General features: G+C 35.4%; 1 protein-coding gene across 1 annotated transcript in view; it reads right to left on the reverse strand.

Moving 5' to 3' along the window:
* Nucleotides 1-5,189, reverse strand: part of LOC129219781 (phosphatidate phosphatase LPIN3-like) — a 103,862-nt gene extending 98,673 nt beyond the window's left edge. Inside the window, exon 1 of the mRNA XM_054854081.1 lies at nt 4,989-5,189. The gene's annotated coding sequence lies outside the window, so the exon portion shown is untranslated. The remainder of the gene's footprint in view (nt 1-4,988) is intronic.
* Between the last annotated feature and the right edge of the window lie 15,349 nt (nt 5,190-20,538).

Genomic DNA, 20,538 nt, shown 5'->3' on the forward strand with positions numbered 1-20,538 from the left:
TGTATGTCAAGCCATGTAAGTAAGTCTCCACCTTATATCAATGCCTAGCAACGGCCCTGCGCAGGGCCGCACCGTCCCTATGTGCAAGGTCGTGCGACGCACAACGGCGCCAGAGTCAAAAAGGCGCGGAGCTCTACCAATCAAAAATGTTCCAAATGGGAGGGGGGGGGGGGATTTCCAACCAAAAAAATAAATAAAATTGAACTTTTCATTATATTTATAAAAGTAGCGGTAAAATTATACTGCTCATTAAAACAAGCAATCCTCCTTGTTGCTATCTATAAGGAAAAATTATTGCCTCGTTGTGTCTAAATATGCTATTTAAAAGCTTAATCTCTTACATTGAAAACACATGATGCTAATTAATGCATACATTAGAATTTTTCTTTGGTCATTGCTAAGGTTTTTAGGCCTTTAATTTTGAAAAAATTTCCAGGGGGGGAAGAGCTCTAGAATTTCCTTCTTGTAAAAATCTCCAAAGTTGTATAGAATTGCGTCTTTAGAAGTTAAATTTCGAAAAATTGGAGGGGAGAAAAGGAATTGACAGAGTTCCATCTTTTATTCTTACGTCAATAAATATGGCCTATAGTCACGTTTTAAGGCTCCAACTTCTATAAATTTCCTCGGAGCCCCTTGTACCTTTTTTTACCCATAACATATACAAAGACCGTCTAAAATTGCGTTTTTCAAACTACAAGTTTCAAAATTTTTCCATGAAGAACCCCCAGACCCCTAAAGCAGAATACTTGACGATGTTCTGCAGGGTAAAATCATTTAACCAAAATTGTTCTGCAAGTACTTCAAGCATTGTATACACAAGCAACCAAGGTGACTTTTTCCACAAATCGAGAGCCCTAAATCAAAATCGTTTCATACAGGAGGGGTTTTTTTTTTTTCAGTTTTTAAAACTTTACTGTAGCTATACATTTATGTGGAACCTAAACCAATTTAGTCTACAAAAATATTTCATATTATTTTTTAAATGCATAGAAAGAGCAAAGATACAAAATTTTATAAAAATCCGAACCTAGGCGTTAAATCACGTTTCTTTTTGGTTAATTTTACATGGCATGAAGGAGAAATTAAAATAATGTTAATAAATAAGTAAATTACAAAAATAATAAATAAAATGAGTCGAGTTAAGGTAGCAAATAATAAAACGCTTCAAAACTTTCTAAACAATTCAAATATTTTCAGAATGCAAAAGGATTGAAATTTCAAATAAGACACGCAATTTTCGGCGATGGACGTGTTTCAATGTTGACATGTATCCAAAACATACGCTTATGGAGGAAATTGCAATGGATGAAGGTTGATTGGGAAAAATAAGGAGAAGATGAAACACAAAAAGGCTAGAAAAATCGGAATCATTTCAGATTTAGAACGTGAAATTTCTGCCGAAAATCTCCAGAAACTGCCGATTTTCCACAAATATGGTCCAACTCAAGATAGAACTTTGCAGAAATTCTGAAGATTTCTTTGAGAGTTCAAAGTAAATCTAAAGTTCCGGCAGATGACTTTTTGAATTCAACACTTTTCGCGAGCTCTCCGCCGAATTATCGTATTTTCGATGATTTTTGATTTTCTTCTAATTTTAAGAGCTCTGCAGAATTTTATGTTGAGTTGGAAGATATTTGCAGAAAATCTGCAGTTTCTGCAGAAATTTCACTGAAATCTGTAGTAGAGACGTACCGAGTACTCGGTAACTACTCGGTACTCGGCCTACTCAGCCAATTTGCCGAGTACTCGGTACTCGGCCAAATTCTGATCAGATACTCGGCCAATACCGAGTAGTTGCAAAAAATTGAATATTGTCCAAGGCAGATACTAAAATTTATAGAAAAAAGAGCAAGCATTATATTCTGCAATCATTTAAAATTAAAATTTATAAGTCAAATTTTAAATTTTGAGAATAATGAAGTTTGTAATGCTTCAATGGAATAAATCTTTATTTTAATGTCCCCAAAGTTGATAAAACTTATTTATGTAAAATTATGCAAAAAAAAAGTATAGAAAATACGGAATTTTTATATTAAAAATGGATTTTTGTTACAAACAAAAATTAGTTATAAAAAATTATGAAAATACCTTTGCTTAAAAAATAAAAGGAAATAAAATAACGTTAAAAGCACAGTGCAGGAACACTGCAGACACGTGTTTTGGCATTACAAGGAATTCCTTTTTCAATGCACAACATGGGAGCTCATGAATTTAAAGGCATCCGACAAAAGTCGGATTTTTTTGTCGAATGTCTTTACATTCTTTAGCTCACATGTTATGCACTGAAAAAGACGTTCCTTGTAACGGGGGAGGGGGGGGGGGCAGGAACACATGTCTGCAGTGTTCCTGCACATTTGTTGTATTAAAATTATTTATGTTTGGTGGACTAAAACTATAATTGATTGGTATAAATTTGTTTTAATTCCAACTTGATTAATCATACCTTTTATTCATTCATTTTTAATTTTAAAAATAACTTTTTTGTAAAATTTTTGACACAAACAAAATTGTTTATATAATGCGTAAATTGAATTTCAGCAGGAATTTAGTTTTAAAAACTATTATATGGACAAGGAGGTCTATACTACTATTCCAATAAGTTAAAAATTCATCACATGTGTGTTGGTGGTTCTTCATAAAACATAATTGGTATTTGGTAACTCGGCCGAGTAGTGAAAGGCCGAGTACTCGGTAACTCGGTACTCGGCCGAGTAGTAAAAGGCCGAGTACTCGGTACTCGGCTACTCGGCCAAAGTGCTACTCGGTACGTCTCTAATCTGTAGAATTTCTGCAGAAAATTTGTCTGAGTTTTTCTCTCACATTTGAACAGAATTGTTCTTTAGCTCAGGCTTCTATTCTGCGACGTACGTCGCAAATTTAGCAGTATTCTGCTTTGGGGCCCCAGACCCCTCTTATTTAAAGAGTTTTTTTTTTCAATTTGTACTCTCCTAAAACTATTTTCTGGTTGCGCCACTGCTCCTGCTGTCATGTTTTGAAAGGCATAAAAGTCTTATTAATTGTTTATCACATTAGACAGATATTCAAAGAGACTTGAACTTAGATATTAAAATATTTTCCTCTTCCAAAACGCATTATTAACGTATCAGAGCAGCTGCTGAACACGGAATAATTTCGAGATATGAAGTAAAAACGTACACCATATTGCGAAATTAAATATTCACACATTATTTCTTTTATAAATTAAACGCCAAACTTTTTTTTTTATCATTTTATATTTGTCTACAAAACCTCCCTTCAGGTGTTAACTATATTTTCCTCGAATGCCAGAGCATGAAGGAGCTCCAAAGACATTTGCACGACAGCGCCGATCAGACTTGGCGCGGCCCTGGCCCTGCGCCTCAGACCGTTTGAGAACCAACATTTAGCATCAGAAAAAAAGGTGTAACGTGTTCCCTATGGCGTGATAAGAGGTTCAAAACCACCGGCGAGTTTATAAAATTGCCTACCAAGGCAGGTGGACATGACTGAAACCAGAGCCCCATCATTCTGATATTGCACATGTGGCACATTCCTATTTCAGGGCCCCCTTAGAGCCCGACTTAGATTTTTAAAGACACAAGGCATGAAATTAATTTTGTGCCCCCTCCCCATATTCCTGCTTCCTCTGAAGTTATAAAACATTTCGGTGCTTGCGTATTAACACAACCATGCCAAATTTGGTGCTACCTCATATCACAACAGTTAAAAAGTAGAAGAGATATAGAAAACAATAATTATAAGATATGATTAAACTTTGCCTGTTGCAATTTACCGTAAATATCAAAGTTATCTATGACGTAACTTTTAATAGTATGTACAGACTAAACTTGGAGTGGTTTTGAGATTTGCAAAGAGATCAAATTTAAATCGGAATTTTTATCAACAAATGAGACATCTTTTCCTTGTCTTGGCATTTGCAAAAGTATCAATGATATCACTGTACTCTAGATTCTGAGTGAAATCATTATTTATTTTTAACTAGCATGATAAATTAAGAGTATTTTGGGCCCCCCTGAAATCTAAGAGGAGGGGCCTGTGCCCACATGCCCCTGCGGTAATCAGGCTCTGACTGAAACTGAGCTTCCGCAGGTGCTTTCCACTTTTTCGAGTGGTCTTGTTCAGCTCTGTGGGGAGAGTGGATAGCATGAAGCAGGGGTTGGGAGGCATCGCCTTTATGACGATCACCCCTGTAATTAATACAATTAGTAATATTTCTTTAACTGAGGGCCCTACAGGATCCAGAGCCATCACTGCTCATGTAGTTAATCTGGTGGTGTCTGGATCCTGAATTACATCTTACTAAGTGCTTTAGTGATTCCAAAATATTAATTCAACTCTCCTGCCATCCCTCCAATAAGGTAAGATTATATCTAATCTGACATGAAGTAATTTTAGTTTCAACAGCTTTTTTGTGTTCATTAAAAAATTTTGATGCATTCTAATTTAAAACATATCTTATTGTGTTTAATAGCTTCATAGATCTTTATATTTTATTTCAAACAAAATGAAAGTTATATCCAGTGCACATTCACAATGAACAACTGCTTCATTTACAAATGCATACAAATCTTGGAATATTTTAAATCAGAATTTTCTGTCTTGCCCTTTATTCATTATTTCGAGATATACCGAATATGTGGTCAAAATTCTAACAGCCGTAGAATTCTTTGGCCGTATACTGAAAATTTGCATCTTGCGGCATAATATATAGCCAACCAAATATTTGGTAAATCCCTTCATCAATTACAAAATTTGGCAAGATTTGTCTGTGATGAATTAAATAAATTTTAAACTTTAAACTCAAGGCACGTTGAGCTTTAATACATACGCATAAGTTCGTACACAGCTAAATTTCAGACATGAAAATTTAATTTATTGTTCCTTCACCATACAAAATTAAAATGTATTCGCTAGCACAACAAACAAGTGTAAAAAAATATTCAGCAATCGAAAATCAGTAAAACTTTGAAGAGTAAATCAATACTTACACACAATACAATTTAGGAACAGAACTCACTGCTGGAAGTCTTTTCACAAAAACTCTAATTTCCCATTTGCTTCAAATACTCAAGTTTTGAACATAAAAAAAGAAAAGAAAACTGTAATTATTAAAAGGATATCTACACAATTTCGCCGTACCGCTTTCAGCTGACTGACAGGCACAGGTTACAATGAAAAGTTGAGTTGCAGTTGGAGGGTGCAGAAGAAAAACGAAAACTACCAGTCGCAAAGCGCCATCTTTTGATGTCATAATAAACTATTTTCTATGACGTCATATTGATCACATGGGTAAGGAAAGATCTTGCTAAAATTTTGTGAGAAGTAAGCTAAACAGCTTCACGTAGAAAGGAGAGGACTGCGGAAAAGGCGTCTTGTCTCTTGACAAACACAAGTAGGAAAGATTAACAGAACTAAAAGAAGGAAAAACCCTCAGCCGTTTGGCTACGGAGGCAGGCTCGCCATTTGGGCACGGGGGGGGGGGGGGCAGGTAATTAACATTCTGTATTCAGAAAACACAAAGTAATATGCATTTGGCTTGTATTTTGATGCTTTATACTGGTAAAATGAATTAATTTTACATCCTTCGCTTGCTCCCTCCCCCTCCCTCGGAAAGTTTTGAAATAACGGACCAGCACGGAGGCCTCAGTAAGGCAGATTAAAAAAGCCTAATATAGAGAAAAGACAAAAAATTTTTTTGAATTCTGAAATTTTGAAGGACCCTACTCATTGGAGTTATTGTTTCTAGAAACGGCCCCTGTTCCTCAAAGCCTGCCCCTCCTCTTGGGCGGTTACGTGTGTATAGTTCTGTATGTGTAGACCTGTGTGCATGTACGTTGGCGTGTGTGTGAGTCACCGACCAGGTAAAGCGGATACCGGGGAACAGTGCTCAGAAACAGAGGAACCGCGCCTGCAGAGGACGGTGGGTTTGAAAAAAGAACTAAACATCAAGGACGGTCAAATTAAAATAATTAGCAACCGTGATTGCTCACAAAAAAAAAAACAGATGCTTATATTTCAACATTGCAAGAGACTACCAACTACTAAATGCAACTTTTTTATTTTGATCATGTTCGAAATGAAATATCATTTTTTAACGAAAATTCTCTAAAAACAACAAGAGCAGGCAGCTCAACTCTAAAAATCAAGATATCAATGAAGAGAAAATGAGGACTTCCCTGCACAACTTCACTTCAATTGAAATTACATTTCGGAATCACGTTTGAATAATGATGTACTATATATAATCTTTAAGTAAAAATTCAGCTTGTTTGAAAGAGAAAGAAAAAGTAAGGACTATTTGTAAGACATTCATTCTTCAAAATCTTTTTTTTTTTTTTTTTTTGCGCAATGCACTTAGCGACGCCCTATTCTTTGGTTTTGGGGAGGGCAGAAACTTTCAAATGCTAAATGTAAAAGTACTGTAATGGGTACATATAGTACTTAAAGGGACATTACGTTGCCGAGTTCTTATAGACAAAATTTGAGGAGAAAGGAAACTTTTTGAGCGGATGCAGCGACCGACAATGTCCTTCCATCGGAGCGTCCCTCTGAGTTAATGGACCGAAATCTGTACGTCCGATTGTTATTTCAAATATTTGAAAAAAGAAATGTATAAATACTCTTATTAGAGGAATGCATATGCAACCATAATTTTTATTGTGCTGCTGTTGGGATTGGAACCGATGGAACCGAAAACTTTTTCCAATTCTTAATGCGTCTAATTTTTCCTCAGCGTTTTGAATTTCAATATATTGTTGAAGGTAAAAAATATTGCAAAAAGGAATCTGTCGGTTCTTAGGTATTTGTGAAAATTATATTGCTGGAATGATTTTCTTCCATCAATTAAAAATATTCCCAAAACTTACTCTGTATTTCTCAAAACACATCGTTTTATTCCGTTCTCACGTCTCATAAGTATTTTTTTTTTTTTCCATATCCCGATTCCCAGTTGGGAGTAACCTCAATTCTAAGAATTGAATGAACAGCAGTGTTTTATTTTTTTTTTCAGAAGAACCATAACGTGCAGGGAGGGGGGAGGGGAGGCACATCGATGTAAGGTCAGGGGTGGTCACTGTGACCTCCCAAAAAATTTCCTTGCTCGGCATTTCTGAGACAATATTATGTAACGTTGAGATTACTTTTCTTTCTTTTTTTATTTTTTTAAATAGTTTTTAATCATGGCTACTGTTTTTATCATTATAAATTATGTACTGTCTGTTTTCCTTAGTCGAGACCTAGCGCCAATTTGCGCGTGCGTCAGGTCTGCTCTGATTTTATCAAAAGAGGGAGGGAAACCCCGAAGTGAAAGGGGCAAAATTACGCGTTCAGCAGTTCTTCCAAAGTAGCGTCGAAGAGATAGCAAGTGCGAGCGGAAAGTGCCCATTTATATTTTTAACGGAGGGAAGGTGAATTGTGTATGAAAGGAAATAGTATTCCGAATATTTACATTTAAAAATAATTAAGGAATTCAAAAGACTACTGCAAATCGATTACATTTTGTTTATAAAGTGTTTAAGCACAATGGATGGGAAACCTATCGCCTCTTTTTAAAATGGAATTCATCTTGAGTGGTAGTCCTTGCTTTCGAGAACGGACAGTATGTATGTGTGCACGCTCGTATTTCATTATCCTGTGAAATTGGAAGACCATTTGGCAAATGAGAATTTTTTCCTCATTCCCTGTCCAAAAATTTTAGTTCGAAGCGTCAATGTCTACGATAACACTACTCAAGTCGATAATACTCAAATTATGTTCCAAAATATAGTAAACACCAATTATCTGCGGAATGTGGCACGGTAACCGCGGAGAAGTAAATTCGCGGACAATCCATAAAAAAATTATAGCAGTGTATTCTATAGCTGAGAAATCTCATGTATTTAAACTGTAGCTAAATAGTATATGTAGTACATGTAAAAGCTAAAAAGAAGGATTACAAACTGATTACACACATACGCAAGCAAATCGTGCTAGCAGATTAACTGAAACACATCAAGCTAGGTTACTCTAAAAACGTATAAACGGGGACAGGGGCGGATGCAGGGGGAAGCCGGAAGCTCATGGTGGTCATGATCCCCCCCCCCGCCGCCCCCCCCCCCCCCAAAAAAACTGTTGCCAATATTTTTCCATTTTTCCATCCATTGTGCTTAAACACTTTATAAACAAAATGTAATCGATTTGCAGTAGTCTTTTCAATTCCTTAATTATTTTTAAATGTAAATATTCGGAATACTATTTCCTTTCATACACAATTCACCTTCCCTCCGTTAAAAAAAATAAATAAATAAACAAGTGAATAAATGCAGTCTTGGGATTGAATGCTTTGAAATATTCGACCCGAACCTCCTATCTACACCCAAAAATGACACTTGACGCTCATAACCCCTCCCCCTTTCCGGAAATGACTACAAAACTAGAAGCTCGATCCGTCGTTATGCAGAACCATAGGCTGTTAAAAATAATGTTTTAACGTACAAATGGGCGTGATTTTCATTGTTTCCCGAGAAAATTTATATTAAGTATTTACCTTTTGCCCTCCTCCCCCGGAACCGAAAAAAAAAAAATCAAAACGACAATATTATGACTTGAAACGTGCTTAAGGAGCTGTCAGTAAAAGATGTTACAGATATGTTTCTAAAAACGGGGGAGGGCAATAAGATTGACACTCTCTTATTGCCCAAAATAGGCAGGCCTGGGAGAAGGGTCAAAAATATTGAAAAAAAAAAAGTATGACATAATTTTATGGAGAGCTCCGAGAATGAAGTGCCGTTTGCAACAGAAAAGAGCATAAATGCATAATTAAAGAGTGATAAATTACTTTACTTATAATTCGCTGCGGGGATGGGGACAGGCCCGTCATTTCAATTTTTTTCAGAGGGAGGAGGCCGGCAAAGAGTGTGTACTCAATGCAAGTTTTGTAGAATAACAATAAAAAAACCAGTCCACTTACAAGTTAGAAACACTGATTTTTCACAGCCGGTGGGGTGAGGCAATTGACACCCCTCCCCTCCCCCCCCTACACGCTGACATGGTATACTGTTTAGTTTCCCACCGTTTTAAACGTTTTACTTTGTACGAATAGAAGGGGAATTCACTTTAGCAGGTCTCCGAAAATGACAATATTATAAATAATGCACATCTATTTCAATGTTTTAACAATCATTTCATTCTCTCTCTCTCTCTCTCAGTTTAGTTTGAACTGCCGGAAATGATTAAAAAAAGAAATTTAAAAAAAAATGTAAGATCGGAAAGAAAATTAAGGTAAATTAAATTTAAAAATTCAATGGGCAAGAAAGATTCCGTTTCACAAAAAAAAAAAAAAAAAAAAAAAAAAAAAAAAAAAAAACAGTTAAATGAACAATTTACCGGCATCACTGAAACTGCAAATCCGGCTGAGTGTCGTGGTATTATTTTTAATTTTTTGAAATATAATGATTAAAAAAGTAGTTGTGTTTGAATATTTAGTTAATTTTTATACCAATAGATGACAGCACCAAAGAAAAATTATCCATATCGAGTCGTCTTGCTGCACTGCATCAAGGGGTTGCTAGTTTCTCTGCGTAATCACTTTTGGCGAAATTTTACCATCCTTTTTCCCCCCAATCTTATTAAATGCAGTTACTTTGTATAATAACACAAAATACTTTGAATGTTGAACGTGCGATGCGTTTCACACGACTGAGAAAGAGGGCCACAGTCCCCCCTACCCCAGTAAAACTTAAAATGAACTGTGAATATTTGTCGAATGTAAGTAGAATGTGATCAAAGCAAATTCGCAAACGAATGACTTCTGGCAAATTTAATTTATCCACTCAAACGAATTTGAAAAACAAACAACGCCATGTCTCTGATGACGTAACAGTAAGTTTTCTGCTATTTCCAGGCCTGTGATGAAAAAAATACCAGAGAAGTAACCGAATTTCATGTATTTCTTAGTGCTGATTTCAGGAGAAATAATGAAAAATTTTTAACACGTCATATTTTCTTGAAATATTCAGTTTTACATCAATTTTCACGCACATGTACTTTTAAAAAAAAAAGAAAAAAAAAATGATGTTGAATTTAGTTTACCCCTGCCTGATCATTCCCCTACAGGAGTTAAAACTACAGAATATACACCAGGGGCGTGCACAGGGAAAGGAGGGACAGAAGGGACACCTGTTGGCCTGGGTCCGAGCATGAAAGGGGGACAATACTTTTAAAATGAAGCGAAAAATATAGGGGTAAACAATATGGAGGGGGGGTTAATAAATAATTTCTCATTTGTGATGAGCCTCAAAATTTCTGTGCACGCCCCTGATACCCACTCCTGTACAGACATCTCCCCGATGCAGTACAGAAAATAACAATTCGGAACTTCATCACAGAAAATTTTTTAATTTAACAACGATTTTTCGGCTCGTCTTTCGTGAAACATGGCTTCGCATTCAAGACGTTGTAAAAATATGCCAAGCCTTTTATTACAGATGCAGCGAATAAAGTGTTCTTAAAAATTGTGGGAAGAATGTTACAGATCATGTATAATAACTTTATTTGTTTTTGCCTAAAACTCGTTACCAAGATGAATCATGGCAGCCTCATAAAGTCTGTGCGGTGCAGTTTCTCGCCGATCTATTCCGTTTATAGCTCACTGGAAAGAAAACTGCTTTACGATTTAGAATTCCTGTGCGAAAAACCACTCATCTGAATGTTACTTTTGTTCGTTTTTATTTTCGTCGTGGGTACAACTACGAAAATCAAGAGCTGAATTCTTATCCTGATAACGTTTCAGCTGTCACATGCCCTGTTCCTCATAGACCTCAAGAGTCTTCAGACACAGAACATCCACAAGCTCCGGGTTCCAATCAGTAGGGCAGCCAGAAAAAAATTTCAGGAGATCTTTACAAACTCAAATTTTTTTTCCCCGTTTATTTTTGATGTGAAAATATTATTTAAATACGTGTATCAAGGTTTCTATGACTCTTGACTTGTGACAAGAAGAGGGATGTGACACTTTGTGATAAAGGAGTCAAAAATGTCGAAAAAACGTAAAATCATTTATAGACTACCCCCAAAGCAGCATTTTGAGAATTTTCTATTTCAAAAAATTAAACTATAAACAATAAACAAGAACTTAAACCTAAAATTAAAAGCAGGGTTTTTCGCCTCGACTAATTAGGAAAAACGAGTTCCAATAATTAGCCTCCCGCAGGATAGTAAGTGCCAATTACTTAAATTATCTTACCTTAAGTTCCGATGCGACCAAAACCAATCAGTGTTCAGCATAACGATATTCAGTCCAGTTATCAACATAAAAGTCAAATTAAATAAAATAAAACATAAAATTGACTTTTATGTTGATAACTGGACTGAATATCGTTATGCTGAATATTGGATAGGTTTTGGTCGCATCGGATCTTACGGTAAGATAATTTAAGTTATTGGCAGGTACTGTCCTATAGGAGGCTATTTATTGAAACTCGTTTTTTCCTAATTAGTTGAGGCGAAACACCGTGCTTTTAATTTTTGGTTTAAGTTCTTGTTAATTGTTTATAGTTTAACATGTGGTGCGTTTAGCCAATGTTACTCTGGTATTGCATACGCTGGAGCTTTAACACTCTCTTTATAGTAAAGTCAGAACAAACAACGTAAGTAGAAGCACAAATTTGTAAATTACCGCAGACACGTGTTTCGGCGTTACAGGGAACGCCTTTTTCAATGCAAAAAATAATGAGCTTATGGATGAAAAGACATCCGACAAAAGCTTTTGTCGGATGTCTTTTCATCCATAAGCTCATTATTTTTTGCATTGCTTTTGTCGGATGTCTTTTCATCCATAAGCTCATTATTTTTTGCATTGAAAAAGGCGTTCCCTGTAACGCCGAAACACGTGTCTGCGGTAATTTACAAATTTGTGCTTCTACTTACGTTGTTTGTTCTGACTTTACTATTCAGCACAAAGGTATTTATTTATCTTACTCTCTTTATAGTTTGTAGTTAATTTTTTTGGTATTCTGTCCATATTTATTGAATCCTCCGCGGCTGATGCGCTCTGGATTCAACTTTCCGTCTTTTTCTATTAAATTGCTGGGAAAAAAAAATCTCAATTTATGTTTTTTTTGACTGTTTGTAAAATGCTTAGTGCCAAAATATGTTGAGGACTTATATTTCGAACAAGAGAGTGAAGTGAGCTGAAAATTACATTTTGACACCCCATTTCCGATAATGACCCCGTCTGAAATCAAAAGCTGGATCCGCCTTTAATTAATGTACAATAGTAAGAAAATTTCAATATGAATGAGCAACTGAAAACAGTAATATTTTAGAATTTGAAATATTTTGCTGTAAAATCGTTACTTCTTGAACACCAAATACTCATAAACAAGTTAATTTTAATTTTGCAACTTTAATATTTTTACTAAGAATCAACTAAAACTCTAATCTGCGACCATGTTTTTCGCTACGAAATGATTAAACCAATGGTTTGTATAAAAACAAAATCATTCGAAGACAATAGCGTTTCGTCTTAGGAAAATAAGCGTAAATGGAAAAAGTATACTATTTATATTAAAAAAATGTAATAACTTAATTAACAACAAAATAACATTCAATGTTCCACTTTTAAATGTCTTTTAGTTGTTTAACCAAAAGGTGTGATGTCCCACTTTTAGTATGTTGCGTTGAATCTTATCCCAAAAGAAGTATTCTTCATATCAAGGTACATATGTGAGCCAAATTGGAGTGTTATTTACATTTTAAACAGGAAAAATCTCCTCGCTTCTGCGTATCATGCTTCCGTCCATATCGATTTCAGTGAAATAAAAGGGAAAGGAAATCAAAGATGGACTGAATAGCAAATGATGCAGCTGAATTCATGACTCAGCCGCATTACTTTATTATTTCATTTTTTTAATAAAGACTGATCAATTTGTGTGACAATGACCAGCGTTATTTTATCTTGAATGTGTCATTGTTCAAGAAGACTTCCTTTTAACTCTTAATTTTAACTTTTAACTAGGACATGGGTCGGCAGCCTTTCTGAAGTTAAGATTTTTTTAAACATATGTAGCAAGTTCTTTCTTTAAAAAGTCAAATATCAGTACAATAAAATCTTGTTCATCCGCCCTCCGTTTATCCGGATCAAATTTGTAGAGTTGAAAAATTATATTTACTTGAATAACTGGGGGCACTGCCCCCTGCTCGCTGACGCTCACCGACCCCCGAAGATTGCTTCGCAATCTTATTTCATTCGCAAAGATTTAAATCGTCAATTAGAAAGAAACAGATTGAAAACGCATTATGAGCTCCCTTTGAAACAAAGAATACTCCTTCCCCGGGTTTCAAAATAACTTGTACCAACTTGCAGAGCCGTAAGGACTAAGGGGCTCCTGAGCATTTCAAAACTGCAGTTTTGTACGTTTGAAAAGTCACTTTCATATTCGTGGTCTCTAGTAACATATTTTGTTCTTTAGGTCGGGACTTGAATGAGCCTAAGATTTTCCGTTAAAATCGAAACCCTTAAAGTTTGTGAATATTAAAGAATAAACATGCGAATCGAAAAGACGTGACTATGGCAACGCCAAATAAAACATCAGTAATTTTAATGGATGTGAGATTATTCGAACTTGATTTTTAACGGCTTGTAACTTTTTATCCTTTGGAGATAGAATTTTAGTTTTTCGACCATAAGCCGAGTTAGATCTGGAGAAAAAAAAATTTGCTCTTTCCAATGGTGTCAAAAAAAAAAAAAAAAACCTGTGGAACAATTCCTTCGTTTTTTACTGATAGATTTAATAAAGAAAGTAGTGCTTAAATTTTAGCTAAGCCTGGAACAGTTCGAGTTAAAAACGCTAATAGCTCCCGCCGTATTTAAGTTAGAGCATTGAAATAAATTGCGTAGAACGCGGAAAATTCTACCCTTTCCAACAACATCTAGTATTAATATGTGCAAGTAATTTTTCACCCTTTTAATAGGCATTGGTAGACAATTTACGCAATTTTTAAGCTTAAAAGATTAATTACAAAAACACTAATTCGAATTTTAAAAAAAATAAAACCCTAGGTGCACACCCCCGGGGCTTGAAGTAATTTTGTACAAAATTTCAAGGCTGTAGGTGCTATGGGGTCTCCTGGACGCAGGTCCGCCACAGACTTCCTTCCAGAATTTCTTAGAAACCTTACTTTTATTTACTATAAAGAGATAATTTCAAATTAAGATTGCAAGAACAGAGTTATAAATACGCCAAATATTCGGTTTTCTTTTTTATTAAACGTGCATCTCCTATATGGAACGTACAATAAAGTATAGAACTAACTTAACAAACAATATGGTGAACTAGGAGCGTCAATCCAACACCACTGTCTATAAATGATAAAGTATTTGCGAGAAACGATACTACGTAATTTTTTTTTTACATAAGCATTGTTTTTTGCTGTAATCCTCATATATATAATATCCAATGATCGAGTAACGCGCGTGTTTCAGCAATGAAACTCGCGCCACGGCATGATCATTTGATAATATGTTTTGGTAATGTTTAACATGCAGGGAAATGGTGTATTATGACAAGGCTGAACTCGATCCGGTAACTTAAAAGTGTTTTACTGGTAAGACAGTCATTTTAGGGGAAGAATCGAAAAAGTGGTTGAAAATTAAAGCTATCCTCTGGAGTTTAGGGTTAATCCACTTGAGTTAGGGTAACAATTTCAACTATCGAAATATCAGCAAACAGGTAATGGCTTCGGTCAAATTAGGGTAGAAACAATTTTCACCCGTCATACCTTGACGGGCAAAAAATCTAGTAAAAGAAAAGACTGCTTTTTAAAAACTGTTTGCTTATTAGCCGACTCGGATTTTCGTTTATCCGGATTGCCTTTGGTCCCAGTCAGGGCCCCCAAGAGCCAAAGCGAGCCCCTTGTCAGTATGGTCGCCGCCCCCTCCCTCTCTGTAGAAAAATTGTCAAATTTATGCTACTGCGATTCCACGCTGAGTCTCCTGAAGGAACGGGCCCATAGTTTCCGACTAGGCTGACATAGCCTCACGTCGGCCCTGATCCCGGTTAGTCCGGACAAACCAGATTGTACTGTGTGTACGCATACATCACTAATATTGGAACAAGAAAGGGGCCGTCCACAAATGATGTCACGCTTGGACGGAGGGGGGGGGGGAGGTTCGAGAAATTGTGACAGTTTGTGATAAGGGGAAGGGAGGGATTCATTATATCACAATTTATATCACATGACGCGTGACAAGAGGAAGGAGGGGGTTGAATATCTTGGAAAAAGTGTGTGACATCATTTATAGAGAACACCTAAAAAATAGTTATCTACTGTGAAGGGAAAAAGCATTTATTCTTGCAAGGCTTTAATTTTCGCGATTTTCGTAAACCCGTCATAATCGCGAACATTTAAGCCTCGTATAATATTTTTTCACGGATTTAGTATATGTATATGATGTTTATAATTAGAGTTAGGTGCCGTGAGAGAACTTCAATTCCTCAAAGGGGGGCCGTAAATCGAAAAAGTTTGGGAACCCCTGGTATATATTATGGCTCTGATACCAAGACATTTGATCTAAGACAAATTCATTTGTGTTTGGGATGAAAAAAGAAGAGTTGACACTACGCCGATAGCCATTATTGGCAAAGCAAACCGATTTTTTCATTCCTGTTTTAAAATGCAATCAATAAAGTTAAATTAACAGAGCCAAGCTGTATCTACAGTTTTTGAACCCCCGCTTGATCAGTGGAATCAGAAGCGCAACTCTTTTCGGACCCCGCTCTAATACAGAATTCGGATCGGTCAAAATTTTGAAGACTTTTCAAAAAAAAAAAAAAAAAAATCATGACTAGAAATTTTGTTTTCTCCTTGCAATGAATTTTTCTTTGTTTTCGGATGTGTAATTAAGTTAAGAAATGACTGTTTGCAATATCGAGGTTTATTTGATTTTAGTTCTCAGAAGTTTTACCAATCTGTTTAAAATGAAAGGTGCGAAAGACGTACTCAATAATAATAATGATGATAATAGGGTCATTCCACGTGACAGAACAAGACATTTGGATCGGTTTTGTCAGTACGTTTTGTTCCATAAATACAAATAAAAGAAGCTAGAAATTTTATATTTTTGATAGCAGCAGTTAGGAATTATCATAAGGATTACATAGAACCAGAGTGAGATAAAAATATAAAGTATCTGCGCACGCAACTGAAAAGTATCTGCAAGCTAATAATCAGGACCGGATTAATGCATGGTCCAGCAGGTCCATGGACCTGGGCACCACAATTTTAGGGGCACAAAAATAGGGTAAATTTTGTTCTTTCTGAACTTTTTTTGGAACTATAACTTCGGAAATGTACCGATTATATTGCAAGAGGGGGCACCAAATTTTACCTGGACCTGGGCACCACTTTGACTTGATCGGGCCCTGCTAATAATTGTCTATCACGTAAAAAGTGGGGGGGGGGGGGGGGGGGGGGGGGGGTCGGATTTCAAAAGAAATACAAAACATTTTTAATCACAAGAAATAAATACATTTTGTAAAAGTTCGTTGGCAAACGTTAAAGAGCACAAAAGTGCAAGTAATTGCAGGTATATGCTTTGAGGTTACAAGGAACAAATTTTCATGCCAATTATGTGAGCCTATGAATGCGAAGACCTAAGTTAAATTTCAAAACTTTAAAACTAAGCTTCTTTTAGTAGATATCTTTGCATTTGTAAGCTCATATATTTTTGGGAATTATACCTCCACTGCAGATCAAACACTGGTGGGACCTTTCTCTTCTTAAGCTGTCAAGTCAAGAAATCAATAGGATACCCAAATTTCTAAGAACAAAGGAAAAACTAGCAATTCGCTGCTCTGTTGAGGGAGGGGACAGAATGAAGATGAGAGATATTTATGAAGATGAGAGATTGCACTAGGAGCAAGTCCCCTATCTGCTTTTATTCCCTTAATAGCCCAATGCACACAAGGATTTCAAAACTATACCGTATTTTCGGGCCTAAGTACAGCGGCGCTTACGAGAAAAAAAAGTTTATAAATTGCCGATGTGGCGGATACAGCAGGTGCGGCGCATACGATGTTTTTTTCACAGTTTACAGCATTTTACAGAAAAACTATTTTGAAAAGAAGGAAAATTAAATGTTTGAAACTTTCTTCGAAATGATCGGAACTGTGTTCAAAATGTGTTTTGAATAAAAAATAACAAAATTTTCTTTTTGAATTTCTGGTAGCATTATTAAACAAGCTTTTCCCCCCAAGCGATTAACTATGCAAAAAATTGATGAATTCACAATTGGCGGGTCCCGCCTTTTTCGCACAGTTTAGCTTCTACTGTAATTTAAGTCTTTAATTAACGGGAAGATAATATTAAATTATGCCAGAATGTGTTTTATTGCTTTAGTTTTTTGTTAAAAGGATTGAATTAAACTCGGAAAAATTTCCAAATTTTCGAGTATAAATCGGGAAAATTTGCGCAATATTTATTTCGCGGTAAAGTTCAACGAATCTTTTGTTTCAAGCAACGTTGTTTGGATTAAAGTTCTGAAATTTAAGTGAATTTATCCTGTAATTATTCCAAATTAGGTTCATAACGTTTTTAAACATCCATAAAGGCGATCGTTCAAGTTTTTTTTTTTTCATGTGCATGTCAAAATTTTCGGCAGTGATCCGAAATTCGGCAAAGTCCGTGGTTATCGGATTTAGGGTAATTAATTATCAGCTGTTAAGAAATTATTATTATTTTTTAAAATATTTAATCTGTTTAAATTGCGTTCCAAAAATTTTCAAAAAAAAAAAAAAAAAAAAAAAAAAAAAACGATTAGAAACAACTTTTCTTTCATTGTTTGTTAAGCTTAAAGCGCGGCGCTTACGCCAGGTGCGGTGCAAACTTTCAAAAATACGGCAAGTGCGGACTTGCTGGCCCCATATGATAAGCTTTAAAGCCACAGTTGCTTTTGTGATTTGATATCGATGCCAAAAAAATAGAGGGAAAAAAGAAATACTAAGCCACATGAAAAGAATTGCTCAGTTATCACCATTTGATGAATAGGAGAAAAGAAGGGAGGATTGATATTTTAGTAATTTTTTAACAGAAGGAAAAAAGTATAGGTGGGAAACTAGAGCATTACTCGCGATTATGGCGAGATGCGCATGTCCGCAATGAATGTATCTGCGTCCGTCTATATTATCTAGCTAGGATTACTACGTTTTACATTAGCAATATTAATTTTAAACAAATTAGAAGTTAAGAAGGAGAACTCGAATGGTTGTCGCGAGATGCGCGTGCCCACAGCGAATGTATCCACCTTACGCGCTTACGTATTTACTATTCGTTTGTAACTTTTACAAATTAAATAAATAATATCAGTTTAAAATAAATTAGAAGTAATCATTTGAATAATTATCGCAAGATGCGCGTGCTCGCAGCGAATACATCCATCGAGCGCGCGGCTGTATATGTACTATCTGGTAATAATTTTTACAATCTAAATAAATAATATCAATGTCAATTTAAAACGAATTAGAAGTAAAGAGTAGGGTCTGGTGGGGTAAAGTGGTCATAAAATCGTAGGATTTCAACTTAGGTGGATAATAAAAACAATAAATTCTTTAAACACTTCAACTTTTTTTGTTGTTATTTTACATTGCATTATTAAAGAACACGGTACATTGCATTTCAGGAATAAAATATTGAATTTAAGTATTTTTACAACACTTTCATTTCCCTTTGTATTTATGACCACTTTACCCCATGAGATGGGGTAAAGTGGACATAGTTTAAAAAAACTGCAAAACCGTTACAAATAACCCTAATTTTTGTATATTTCGGTTATTTTTATAGTTACAAGTATATGTACGAGTATATACGGGTATACACGAGTCTACTATACGTGTCGTGTAGACACGAGTAACCATGTTCATATATAAATAGATACATGTATACATCAGATGCATGCACATGCCTACTCAAGTATATACGTGTATACACGAGTGTATACACGTATATACTCACGCATGTATACGTGATTACCTATAGGAGTGTATACGTGTCTACACGAGTATATACGTATCACGTGTTTATGCGAGTAAAGCGTAGAAAAGAACATCATATGCGTGTTTTGTGCTTGTATCTCGAGTATATGCGTGCATACCTAAGTATATACGTGTACAGTCGACGTATATACGCATGTATAAGTATACATACATACTTATACGAGTATACACGAGTTAATTCGTGGATATATCCAGTGCGTGTTTGTACGTGTCTACTCACGTAGATATATATATATGAAAGCACGAGTATATTCGTATGTTTACGTGTAAACACGATTATATACCTGTTAGACGTATATACGTGCATTTATGTGTATACACCAGTACATGTGTCCACGTATTCCACGAGTATATCCGCTAATATACATGCATGCTTACAGAATGAATCCAAGATTTTTTGCAAAATCTAAGTGGTGTGAAAGGGGAGGATAAGAAGCAAAGAATCATAAGGAACCTATGGTCGCTGACGCGCTACATGCACAAAAGGTCAGAAACTGACGTTAGCAAAACAGGTCACAAATTTGTTACACAAGGATGATTTTATCCGACGCTTTAATTTTTAAGACATATTTAGAGCAGTTGTTAAAAGTTACGACCTGTAGTAGTTCTAATACACGCATCGCAACGAAAGTGCAGCGACTGATGAAAGTTTTTCAAAAGTCTCGTAATTGCAACAGAGTGATTGCGATGCATGTATTACAGCTGCCGGCCGCAAATTTCATCAATAACTTAAAAATTTTCTTAAAACCTAAAATGTTGTGTAATATTGTCTTTGTGTAATAAATTTGTGACATGTTTTGCATCCATCAGTTTCTGGCTTTGCGTGCATGTAGCGCGTCAGCCTTGAGTTTGATTCTGGATGTTTCTTATGATTCTTGCTTCTTATTCTCCCGTCTAACACCTTTTAATAATTTGACCAAGAGTTTATACTCACCCTGTATACATGTATATCATATGCTTGTATGCAAGTGTCTACTCGAGTACGTACGCGTATATACATGTCTCCTTGAGTATATAATTGTTCGTACATATACGAGTATATAAGCGGGAATATACGTGTATAGTCGAATGTATATCTGTATAGATAAAAAATACTTGCAGGTACCCAAATACGTGTTTATTGGTGCATTTATGTGAATACGTATATATACGTGCCTACACGAGTATATACGTATACATACGCATATACTCGTATATTTAACCCTGTTTATTGTAAAAACAATACATATTAAGTGAAATTAATATTTAATTTATATCTGCCTTATACTTAAAGATTTAGTGACTTTAGAAGAACAATATTCGTTAAGCCTAATATTATGACCAGAATAAGAGTTCTTGAGACATGTAGGAAGCTTCCTGTGCAGTCAGTCTGTTCATAATTCTAACAAACAAAATTTCCCAAGGAAGTTAAAAAAGGTGTTTAGATTTTAAGAATTTTCATATTTACACAAAATATTTTTTTTTACCAAATAAAATTTTGCCAGTTGTAAAATTTTGTATTCAAAATATA

Source organism: Uloborus diversus, chromosome 4 (assembly GCF_026930045.1).
Source record: "Uloborus diversus isolate 005 chromosome 4, Udiv.v.3.1, whole genome shotgun sequence".
In the NCBI taxonomy this organism is placed as follows: Eukaryota; Metazoa; Arthropoda; class Arachnida; order Araneae; family Uloboridae; genus Uloborus; species Uloborus diversus.